Below are 12,673 nucleotides of genomic sequence, written 5' to 3'. Positions count from 1 at the left end.
TTACTTTAGAGGAGAATAGACGTGTTAAGAAGTTGATGGTAAATTTCCATGAACTTTATTCATCAAAGCAAATACTTAAAAAAAAAAAAAAAAAAAAAAAACCTGTTGAAAAAGGTGGAGGTGGGTCAAATTAGGCTGCTGAAGAAAGATTTCCAAAGATTTGATGCCTCTATTGAGAATCAAAATTTACATCTTCTAAAAGCATTGCTCAATTTCACATGGGAATCATCTCTTGTGGGGTATCTTTTGTGTCAAGTTGAAAGGAAAATTAATGCGTCAAGTCGGTGGTTGGACGTAATAATGGTGTCCTAGTTGAAAGGATAGAAAATGTGTGGACCAGTATTGCGGTGAATGTGGGTCATATCGGTTTAGGTGATGTGTGTGTCTCTAAGCGATTTTGGTTGCTATACACCGAACTCTTTATTTCTTACTCCATTTAATGCGACACAAATTGTTGGTTCATATTAGTGATGAATATGTTACAGACAGTGATTTTATTAACATCTTACATGTTAATTTATTATTGATGGACATTAGAGAATGATTTAATAATTAAAGATTACATGTATTTTTTACTCCATTTAATGCAACACAAATTGTTGGTTCATATTAGTGATGAATATGTTACGGACAGTGATTTTATTAACATCTTACATGTTAATTTATTATTGATGGACATTAGAAGATGATTTAATAATTAAAGATTACATGTCAATTAATTATTAGTCAATAGTGAGTATACATTTTTTTTTTTTGAAAATTAAAGCAATTAACGCACACACCCTACTTCCACCGAGACTCGAACTCCCAACCTCCCCTTTGAAAAAGAAGGGGTGATATCGTTGGACCACTTAGTCCTTTGATAAGTAGTGAATATATTGTAAATGTTTATTAGTGAGGATATAAGTATTTTCCTCTTCTTCTTTTTTTGACAATACTTAGATTCTCCGCAACATAGTCACTGTTAATGTAGACTAATAATAAATTGTCAAGTCCTATTTTAATTATCAAATCATAGATGATAATCAAATCACTATCTAAATAAATATATACCCACAATCTTTAATTTGGTAATTAAAGATCACATGTCAATTTATTACTGATCCACATTGGGTATGTTGTAGATCCCTGTTAATAAGAAACTAAGTGTTTTTTTTTTGTTTTTTTAACCACAACTCCTTTTTCTATTATGCAAGTCTTGCTCATTATTATATCCATACTGAATTTAGAACTGAATTCCCGTGCATCACTGATTAGATGAGACAGAACACTAACTGACATAGAGACGGAAATCTTTGAAGCTGTGTGAATTGGTTTTCCTGCTTTGGAAATTAGACCAAAGTCATATGCCAAATTACCAAAGGAAAGTGAAACTCTTTAGTCTCCATTCTCCATCTTCTCCTCCATGAAAAATGCATACCGACTTCTACTCAACCTCCTGTCTGTTGTTGATGATCTTGATCTTAATGTTATTCCATGTACCAAGATGTCGGTGTGCCGAGGACGAGAGATATGTAAGATGTGGTCAGTTTTTTCAGTGTGGATACATATCCAACATAGGCTATCCTTTCTGGGGAGCTAATCGGCCACAATACTGCGGTCATCCCGAATTCGAGCTTAATTGCCAAAACAGCGGCAGCAGAAGCGATGCCTCAGTACCCCAGCTCATAATTGAGTCCGTCACATACCGAGTTCTCCAAATCAAGAGCACGACACGGACTCTCACCGTGGCTAGAGAGGACCTGCTGCACAATACTTGTCCCACATACAACACCACTTTAACTCCCAGCAAACTCTTCGGTTACACTTTGGATACACAGAACATGACTTTGTTCTATGGTTGCGTCGTGACGGTGGTATCCAAGATTGGCCAATCCCAGCCGCCCATTCAGTTTCATTGCACCAGCAACGACGCTTATTACGTGTCCCCGGATTTAAGGGCAAGCACCAACATTTTCCTGAGAGATTGCAAAGGCAGCGTCACTGTTGCGGTTTTTAGATCAGCTGTTGAGGCTTTAAAAAGCAATTATTCTTTAAGCATAGGAGAAGCTCTTGATGGTGGCTTCAGTTTGCGGTACCGGACAGCAAATGATACATACTGTGACCAATGTGTGAAATCAGGTGGACGATGTGGGTTTGATTCCAATTCCACTATGTTTACTTGCTTTTGCCCTGATCAGCCCCGTGCATTCCACTGCAACATTAACGGTACGTGCTCCGAGGCTTGAACACTCACTCAACCTCTCCATTTGGGAAGGAGAGTTTATACCATTTAAACTAGTGTGTCCGGTAATTAACAAAGGCCTAAGGGTTTTGATCGCCTATCTTAGTATTACTCTAGCTTAGAATTGTTAAAAGGGATTTTGTGTTAAAACGAAAGTTTAGGGGATTATCTACGAAATTATAATAGTTGAAGGGGTTTTCTGCAATTTACCATATTTAGTATAAAGTATAATTTTGTAACATTGAAATGTAAATACAACAAAATTAACTAATTTTTGGAGTTCTGAACTATGATTCTAATCATCCAACTAATTTTTCTCGTGTTACATTACAGGATCAACTGGAAACCAGCCAAACACAGTAACAGGTAATATATATATATAGAAAATAACAGAAAAATAGTCTGTGCTCCTTGCATACAAAGTACTTATATATTTAGTTTTAACTATAATTTTATTATTCAATTGTAAATACAAAATTAACTATCCACACAAAGTACTTCTATGTTATGGTTGTGAGCAGCATCATCTTCATTTGTTAGTACTCATCCAACTAATTTTTCTCTTATGTTACAGGATCGACTAGAAGTCGGCTGAAGATTATAGTAGGTAACATAATAATAGAAAATTAATGTCTCTTTGCTCCTTACATTTTGCTCAACATTTCTGGGAAGACAATCTTTTTACATATTGCATATACTTTTAGTTATATAAACTAATCTAGCTAATTCCCCTTTATTTGGCGCCAAAAATTGTTTAAAGCAATCTATATTTCAGCGTAAGTTCTAAGTCCATTTACTCATCCACAAACCCATTTAAGATATGGTGAATGTCTAGCATAAATTTGAATATATGACCTTTCTCCACTCATTTCATACAGGCGGCATCGTAGCAATTGTGGCTGGACTTATATTAATCTCTATTTTGATATTCTACTACATTATAAGAAAAAACTTATGGAGGAAGAAAACCATGAATGATCAAAGTGTCGAAGAATTTTTTAGGAATTATGGATCACAAGTTCCAAAACGGTATAATTATTCAGATATTAAAAGAATGACCAACTCATTCCGAGACAAACTAGGTCAAGGAGGATACGGTGTCGTGTACAAAGGAAAGCTTTTAGATGGTCAGCTTGTGGCAGTGAAGGTCTTGAGCGAGACCAAGGGTAACGGAGAGGAATTTATCAACGAAGTTGTACAATCAGTAGAACTTCCCATGTCAATGTAGTCACATTTTTAGGTTTTTGTTATCAAAGGAACAAAAGAGCTCTAGTTTATGAACTCATGAGCAATGGATCTTTGGACAAGTTCATCTATAATAATAGATCTCCGAATTCAGATTGTCATCTAGATTGCAAAACACGGTACCAAATTGCAGTTGGTGTTGCTTGAGGGTTAGAGTATTTACACCGAGGTTGCAATGCAAGAATTGTTCATTTCGATATAAAACCTCAGAACATTCTTTTGGATGATGACTTCAACCCCAAAATCGCTGATTTCGGCCTTGCTAAATTAGGTAAGAGGAAAGTGAGTATTATGTCCATGGTGGGTGCGAGAGGAACTGTTGGTTACATTGCTCCAGAAGTATTTTCGAGGAATTTTGGTGGGGTCTCTCATAAATCTGATGTCTATAGCTACGGAATGATGGTTCTTGAAATGGTTGGTAGAAGAAACGATATTGAAACTGGAACGTCCCATTCAAGTGAAAAATATTTTCCCGACTACATTTATGAGCAATTGGAACATGGTGAGGATCTAAGACTCAACGGTGCTACAACGGAAGAGGAAAAGGAAATGGCAAGAAAAATGACCATAGTGAGTTTGTGGTGCATTCAGACTCTACCAGCAGATCGGCCATCAATGACTACTGTAGTAGAAATGTTGGAAGGAAGCCTTCAATCCTTGCAAATTCCACCTAAACCCGTCTTAGCTCCTCCTCCTCCTAGGTTGGAACAAGGTTCTTCTGCATTAGCACAAAGTTCGAGTACAGACTAAAAACCATAGTTTTAAAATTGAATGGCAGAATAATGCCAATGAGCTCTTTGGTTGTATTTTTTCCTTTTGATGTTCTTTTGTCTTGATACTGATTCTCCATGATTTTATTTTTCCTCTTTTGTCTTGAATTATTGTCTGGCTTACTACAACAATTCTATTAATCGAATAGATAATAACAGTTCTCTGAATTTCCTTCAGCGTTCTCTCTTCATTTTCTTTCAACAGAGTACAGAAACCAGTTGAAAGAACTGTATTAATTCTTTGAAGTTCAGGTCTTCACTGAGTGAAATACCTCCTTCTGTACAGAAGCTCTGTCGAGGAAATGCTTCGTTTAATCGGTTCAATGGAGTCACTACCTTCAGCTAGGCATTGGCTTGTCTAAAAGGGTTATCAAATATCAGACTGAGAGAGACTCAAGTTGTAAAATTAATGGTCCTTGTTGGAATGTGACATTGGCTAGCTCTTCTTGAAGTACATCTATGCAATTTTATGTTTCTTTATTTATTTATTTATTTTTTTTTTTTTTTTTGTAGACGATATATCGCTCTTTTGAAAATCAGAACAGATCTATTTGAACTAGGGGCGGACTAAGAAAATTAGGTAGGGGGCGGCCTATGTTGTGGGGGCAATAGTGAATTTTTTTTATAATTTATGTGGGAATGATTTTAAAATTTTATAAGTATTTACTACAAATAAATAAATAACGAATGAGCCTCATACAATGCATGGAATCCAAAATCCAATTCAAAATTGTTAAAATGTCTGTAATTTTGTAGTTGGTAGCTAGGACTGTATTAACTACAAAACAGATCAATCTAAAGGTGTTTTCAAATGAATTCTTTAGACTGATCTGGATTCACTTATTAAGTTATAACTCATTTGAAAACACCTTTAAACTGATCTGTTTTGTAGTTAATACAGTCCTAACTACCAACTACAAAATTACAGACATTTTAATTAATTCCACACAAAATTCTACTCACATTACGGCATTTTTCTGTTTTTCTTTTTTTTTTTGGGGGGGCGGGGGAGGGGTAATAAGTATGAATTGAAGGAGAAAACATTACAAATGTACGTGGGGGCATTCCCTAAGAGAAAAACATTGGGCCATAAGCCCAAGCGAAAAAAAAAAACAGAGCAATAAGCCCAAAGCTATAAAACACATTCAGATTGTCAAGTAGTTGGCCATTTTGGAATGTTTTTTTTCTCCAAACCAATGTGGAAATCAGAGTCTCAAAATCTAAAACCCAGTCCATATGCGTGGGCTGGAATTCATCAACTAGTTCTAAAGTGTCTAAAAGGTTTGGGAATTGGCTATGGCAGTTGTAGTGCTGGTTGTGGTTGCGGTTGGGGAGTGGATGAGGATTGTGGAAATGAGTAGAAGAGGTTCAAGTGGGCTCGTTCGTAGAAGGAACCGGGCAGGTTCCTATCGTTGCAATTTCTTGAGCATATGGGCATGAACACTTTTTGATGGAGAATAATTTGTATCTCACCGAATTGACAATTGCATTGAGTGTCTGTGATGGAGCACCACTCAAATTACGGAAGATTCTGGGGTTACGTTCCCTCCATATATGGTAGACAAAGCTTCCCAGCATTATCTTCCAAATTAGTGTTTTTTATGTCATTGTCATGAATCAATGAGGTGTAAGTGGATGCTTACATCAAGAATTTATCAAAAGAACCACCAATTTTGCAACATATAGAAAATTAGTGAATGATTTGGTTGAACAATATTGATTTTTGCACCAATTTAATGAAGGTTTGAAGAGCAGCATGGTCCTTAGGGCCAAAGAATACATGGACAGTCGACAGGAGCAAGTCGGTGTCAACATTAATTCCAATTGGAAGAATGGACTAACAAAAAAGCAGATTCATGTACCTATACAAAATAAATTGGACAAGTCTTTGAGATAATCAAATTCTGCTGTGTAAATTTAATAGAATAATACCTCAAGAGAGTTCTCTCGTCATGAAGGCAAGGAGGGTGAGTTGGAGTCTACGGCCCTACAATCAGGCCGAAAGACAAAATTGGTAAATAACGAAATTGATAAATAACGTGTGAATATTTCTGTACTATCCCTTGCTGGTCCGAGGAAAGGACGAGGCTATATTCTAGGTCAAATTGTTGCAGCGTTGTTCTAACTTATGTTGATTGCAATTTTTGGTCTAACATTTTATTCCTTATCTTGGGACCAAATTGATTATTGGACAGTAAAAATTGTTTTAAAAAAAAAATGAAAATCTAAAAATTGTTAAAAAAAAAATATGAAAATCGGTTTTTGTACATGTGCAGACCACTTTGACTCGTTTTTATAATTTACACGCTTTTATATTGCTTCTTCTTATGCCATATTTTTGTTAACGCAAACCTAATGATTTGTGAACAAGACATTTCTAGTCTGAACTTTTGAATTTGATTGGTTTCTCTCATTCGAACTTTGAAAAGTGTTTATATATATATATTGCATTGAGCCAATAAGGAAAACATGGGAATTTACCTACCAAAAAAAGTGGACTTTGGGGGTTGGATGAGTTGGTAGGGTGTTGGCACTAGCTCTCAAGTGGCCCGTGTTCGAGTCTTCCCACCTCCTTTGCTTGGGAGATCAAAAAAAAATTAAAGTAGACTTCACTATATTTCTTAAGTTTACTTAGTGACTAAATTCAACATTATTGGAATGATTTTTTAGATGACCTACATTTTTTTTTTTTTTTTAAACTTTAAAAAATTGGTTTTACTCTGCTAATTAATATTTTAGTAATTATTTTGCAAGATTTTCAAAGTAATATTTCGAAAGTTGGCTGTTGACTTATTCCGAAGCTTTTAATGACGACTTTGCAACTACTTCAAATGACCAAAAAAAAATGATAGTAGTTCAATAAAATTCTATGTGACCTCTCCAATGAAGCAGTCCATTTTAAGCTAGTCAACATGTCAACCCAACCAACAATTTGCCAGTTGGAAAATTGATGGCTCATAAATCTTGACTTGACCTTCCGAAACTTGAAAGTGAGTGCACTTAGAGAAAACAAAATAATAAATAAAAGAAAATTTTCATGCCAGTGCATCTATCTGCCTATAAATATGAATAAACAAAATGAGATGACTCAGCAAATGAATCCAAAACAGTGGTTTTCAACCTACCAAATTACTATACATGTATATATATAGCTGACTTAATTTTTCCATGTCAAAATAATAATCATCGTGGCATTTTTTTATTCAAGAAAGTCTATTACAAATTAATGTAAAATGGATAAAGTACTTTGATGAATTGACTTTATTAACTTTTAATATAAAATTAATAAATAAAATTGACTTAAATACTTTTAAATTAAATAAATTATTAAGTAAAACCCATCTAATAAACTCAAAATCCTTTCCCTCTCCTTCTCTTTCCCCCTCTTACTAACCCAAATAACTATTACATATATATATATATATATATATTGTCTGTATATACTCATGCCCACACATATATCATCACCACCACAAATCGCGCGCGCGCACATATCATAACCACCACAAATGAGTCCCACTGCAACATCATCATCAACAATACCCTTATTTTTTATTTATTTATTTATTTTTATCTCTGTTCACTTTCTTCTCTTTCCCCTCTCAAATCCTTACCCAAACCAAGCCTAACAGAGTCAACTCACAAGCTTATAACCAAGCCATTTCTGGTTTTTTTTCCTCTGTAAATATATATATATAGTCAAAGGAAGAAACAGGTCTCACGCGGCGACCCAAGAAACACACATATAGATGGGAATTCAAGTTCCACCTAGCAGGTCTTACGCGGCAACCCAAGACACACATATATAGATACACATTGAGAGAGAAGCTCTGTTTGGTCATTTAAGTATTTTGATATTTTATAATTAAAATTAATAAAATAGTGAAGGGTAAAATAGACTTTACACGTGTTTAAGATTCTGTTTGGATGACAAATTTTACAAGGGGGTGTGGTTGTTCAAAAATAAGCAAATTTTCATATGTGTATTTTATCCCAAACCTCACGGGGTGCCAAAAAAAATTTAGTTAAAAATTAGTTAACGTAGACAGCCATACTTCTGCATACAAAGAATTTCAAATTTTGAAAATCATAACCTTGAAAAAGTCACAACAGAATAACTAGGTCCCAAATTTACAGAACCAAATTCATCAGTCAAACTGTACATATTTAAGATAGAAAACCAGGTATAAATATGGCTATGCAATGGTCATGCATGATAAATATGTACTACTCCTAGTTCCAAGCAGAAGACAAAAATAGCGGTTTCGTGTTGACTGCTACTTCAGGATTATGTAATAAGAGATCAAGAACTTACTTTCAAAGAAAACAAAAAATAAAAATAAAATTGAGAAGTGTTAAAACTCAACCAACCAAGTAAATATCAGTCTACGCCCATTATCCACCACTCCTCTTCATTTAGAAGCCACCCTCCAATGTAGAACCCACAGCCAAATGTTTCACCAACTCTCACCACCATTCCATCTTCTTCTTCTTCTTCTACATCTTGGCTTCACTTCCATGCTCTTATTTTTTCCAGCATCTTTGTCAGCCACAGATGAGCGGTACATCAAGTGCGGTCGCCAATTCGAGTGCGGCAACATGCAAAACATTAGCTACCCATTCTGGGGAGATCCCCAACCTTTCTACTGTGGCCTTCCAGAATTCAAGCTCGATTGCCATGACGGATTTCCTGTAATACAAATTTTTTCAGAAAGATTTCGGGTACTGAAAATCGACCACAAAAATCAAATTCTGAGGCTTACCAGATTAGAATCATACAACAGCACCTGTCCTTCAAGATTCAAAAACACCACCATCAGCTATCTTTTCAGTTTTGTTCCGAATTTCGGGAACCTTACCATGTTCTATGGTTGCTCATCTTTCAGTCCAGCTTTGCCCCCCAATAAGTTTAGCTGTCAAATGAATAGTACCTGGACAGAGAACGGATATTTCACAATTGGTTCCATTCCAACTGATAAGGGAAATCACCTTGCAAATTGCAGCGTCAGCGTCACAGTTCCGGTGCTTCCGACTGCACCTAAGGCCCTCAAAGATAATACATCATCTCTGAATCAAGTTCTGAATGATGGATTTGAAGTGCAGTGGATTATAGATTCCACAGCATGTTCTGAATGCACTGGGACTGGTGGGAGGTGTGGATATAACAGTAGCTATTTCCATCCAATATGCTTTTGCCCCGATCAGCCCTATCTAATGAGATGTGCAGCCCCAACAAACACAACTAATGGAGGTATGTATTCCCTTGCTTCCATTGAATTTTTATACAGTAACCATATTAGACTCTCCTTCAACCTTGTCGAGTCAGAGCTTACTCTGTCCAGCCAAGTTAGCTTATGTAGGTTGTAGATAACAATATCAATAGTACAACCGACCTAGTTACATACAGTGCAAACATGTACTCAAACTTCTACAATATGCACAAACAACTCTGTTTACAATACAATGCAAAACAGAGTTTGCACCTGCCCAATAAGAGTCTCACGTAGGTACTGAAACCATCCGGTTTCCTTTTTATTAAGAACCAATGCCATATCCCATAGGTTGCCTAGCCCTTGCTTGACATCCTCCCCACAAAAAATCAAATCCAATTTAGATTTCTTCTCTCCCACAATCATTTGCAACTATTTTAAGCACTTCATCAGTTTATCTATTGTCATACAAGTAGTATTTCTTCAGAAAATTGGCATTATTGTACCTCTTTGTTTGAACATGCCAGGTTTTATAAGTTAATGAGAATGCAATAGCTGGCATAATCTAATCCTTTCTTTGCTACCATGCTTATGTTGCAGAGGGCAAGCCAGACATAGGGACTCGGATTGTAATAGGTATATATTTATCAACTACATGCCTTAATTTCCACTTTTTTGTATTGTAAAATGTATTAACTAGAGGAAAGATTTATATAAGTATGTTGAATCAAGTTTACGACTTACTTATAATACACAACAAAGTATTAATTTTCTATAAATATACACACTCTTAACTTAAAAAGATGCATGTCTCTTGTATCAACTTTTTTGCTCACAGGCACATCGATTTTTGGAGCATGCAGTTTAGTGGTTGTAGGTGTTGTTATTTGTTTGTTAGGAAGGAAAACCATATGGAATATATTGAAAGCTTCCTTGAAGAAGAAGAAAAAAAGCAATTATCAAAATGTAGAGGATGTTCTAGAGAAATGCGGATCCTTAGCTCCAAAAAGATATAGTTACTCCGACATAAAGAAGATCACTGAATCCTTCAAGTACAAATTAGGTCAAGGAGGCTATGGCAGTGTGTACAAAGGAAAGCTACGTGATGGCCGTCTTGTGGCAGTAAAGGTTTTGAGTGACTCCAAGGGTAACGGAGAAGAGTTTGTCAATGAGGTTGCCAGCATCAGTAGAACTTCCCATGTAAATATTGTGACGCTCCTCGGTTTTTGCTTCGCTGGATCCAAAAGAGCCCTCATTTATGAGTTCATGCCCAATGGATCGCTTGAAAAATACATATATGATGAGGACCAATCAAGGAAAATTCTTCCACTGGGATGGGAAATGATTTACCAAATTGCAATTGGTATAGCTCATGGCCTAGAGTACTTGCATTGTGGCTGCAATACACGGATACTCCACCTTGATATTAAACCTCAAAACATCCTCCTTGATCAGGATTTTTGTCCAAAGATCTCTGATTTTGGCCTAGCTAAATTATACCCTAGAAAGGAGAGCACAATGTCAACGTTGGGTGCAAGAGGAACCGTAGGATACATTGCACCAGAGGTGTTCTCAAGGAACTTTGGGGTAGTCTCACACAAATCTGATGTTTATAGCTATGGAATGGTGATTCTAGAAATGGTTGGGGGAAGAAAAAACATCGATGCAAGATTTGAACGCAGCAGCGAAACATACTTTCCACACTGGATCCATAAACGTCTTGGGCTAGAAGAGGATCTAAAATTACAATGGACCATGAACAAAGCAGGGGAAGAAGTGGCAAGAAAGATGATTTTAGTAGGTTTGTGGTGCACACAGACCGACCCTCAAAGTCGGCCTTCAATGAATAAGGTAGTGGACATGTTAGAAGGGAGTCATGAAGCTCTTCCGGTTCCACCAACGCCTTTTCCTTCGTCCCCTATCAGAACATTGGCAGGTGCTTCCACCATATCCTCTCCTAGTCTTCTCCTGGACAGTTTTACACCTCTGCCATCACTATGAGATGAATTCTTTTGTAAACAGTAGTACTAAACTTGACTGCTTGTATTCTAGAAAAAACAATAGCTGATGACTACTATAGTAATTTAGACTAATATGTTTCATCTTTTTTTTTTTTTTTGATAAGTAAATATGTTTCATCTTTTCTTTGCACCTAAGAAGAAGATTCTCAAGTGTTCTCAGCTTGAATGAAAGTGTTAGGTTCTTGGACACTAAAAGACATAATGCCATTCTACCCATTTTGCCTCACATCTCCTTGTATTAGTCTATCTACATGTTCCCTCAACAAAACATCAGAAACAACCTCTTAAATGAACCACAAATGAAGAGCAATTAATAACTATTTGACATTATTAAAAATCCCTAATGATATGATTAATCTATAAGGAAAAGAAAATCCAAATAATATATAGTGCTTTTTTTTGCACAGAGAATTGGTCTATCAAAGACATCTTTCACAGAAGCCTTGTATGTCTTGGTGGCATTGCTCATTTAGTCAGGCCTATTCACTTTTTAATTTTGCGATTTAGGGGTCATTGGCAATAGAAATAGCTCAGCCACTTTATACAATACTAATGCCAAATGTAAAGTCAGACTGAATAATGGCCTTTCTAAAAACTTTTGGATAGGTTTTGACTTGTCTAAGAAGCCTATCAACTTTTGAGAAGCTCATTCTGATCAGCAGTGGAATGTGGCAATTGTCTCTTCAATTATTTGCCATCTTATTGAATGAAGAACAGTGACTGCTTTAATTTTATATTTTGGTCATATTGATCTTAAGCAAAAGTTCCAACAGTAGTGCAGATCTTATTGAATGAAGAACATTGACTGCTTTAATTTTAATTTTACATTTTGGTCATTTTGGGCAGAGCACTAAGTGCCTTGAATGCATGGCAACAGTAATGCAGATCTAAAAGCCAAAATATTCAGAAATATTTTACTTTATGACAGATTTGCCTTTCTCCTTGGAAGATGGTTAGTAATCTTTTGTGATTCAAAAAATTATAACTATACCCAAATCTCCTTATATATTTGCCTTTCCCCTTTTTCACATGGCTGAGTAGTCATACTCCTATTGTCATATCTGGCATATGTGATGGGTTCAAAATCAAAAGCAGTCTCTTCATACGGAAGTAAGACTGCATGCATCTAATTCTCCTCAGATTCCGCAATGACTAGAGACTCATACACTGGTCTAGCCTTACTCCTATTGTCATATGCCTGCT

At 35.9% G+C, this 12,673-nt stretch overlaps 1 pseudogene; it reads left to right on the top strand.

The window, feature by feature from the left end:
- The first annotated feature begins 1,232 nt into the window (after nt 1-1,232).
- LOC132316226 (uncharacterized) lies at nt 1,233-11,696 on the top strand (annotated as a pseudogene).
- The last annotated feature ends 977 nt before the right edge of the window (nt 11,697-12,673 follow it).

This window comes from Cornus florida, unplaced genomic scaffold, assembly GCF_030987335.1.
Source record: "Cornus florida cultivar Cherokee Brave unplaced genomic scaffold, ASM3098733v1 CherokeeBrave_3.0.0_Hap2_Chr07, whole genome shotgun sequence".
Taxonomy (NCBI): domain Eukaryota; kingdom Viridiplantae; phylum Streptophyta; class Magnoliopsida; order Cornales; family Cornaceae; genus Cornus; species Cornus florida.
The sequence above is the reverse complement of the archived record's forward strand: the minus strand, read 5'-3'. Positions and strand labels throughout refer to the sequence as shown.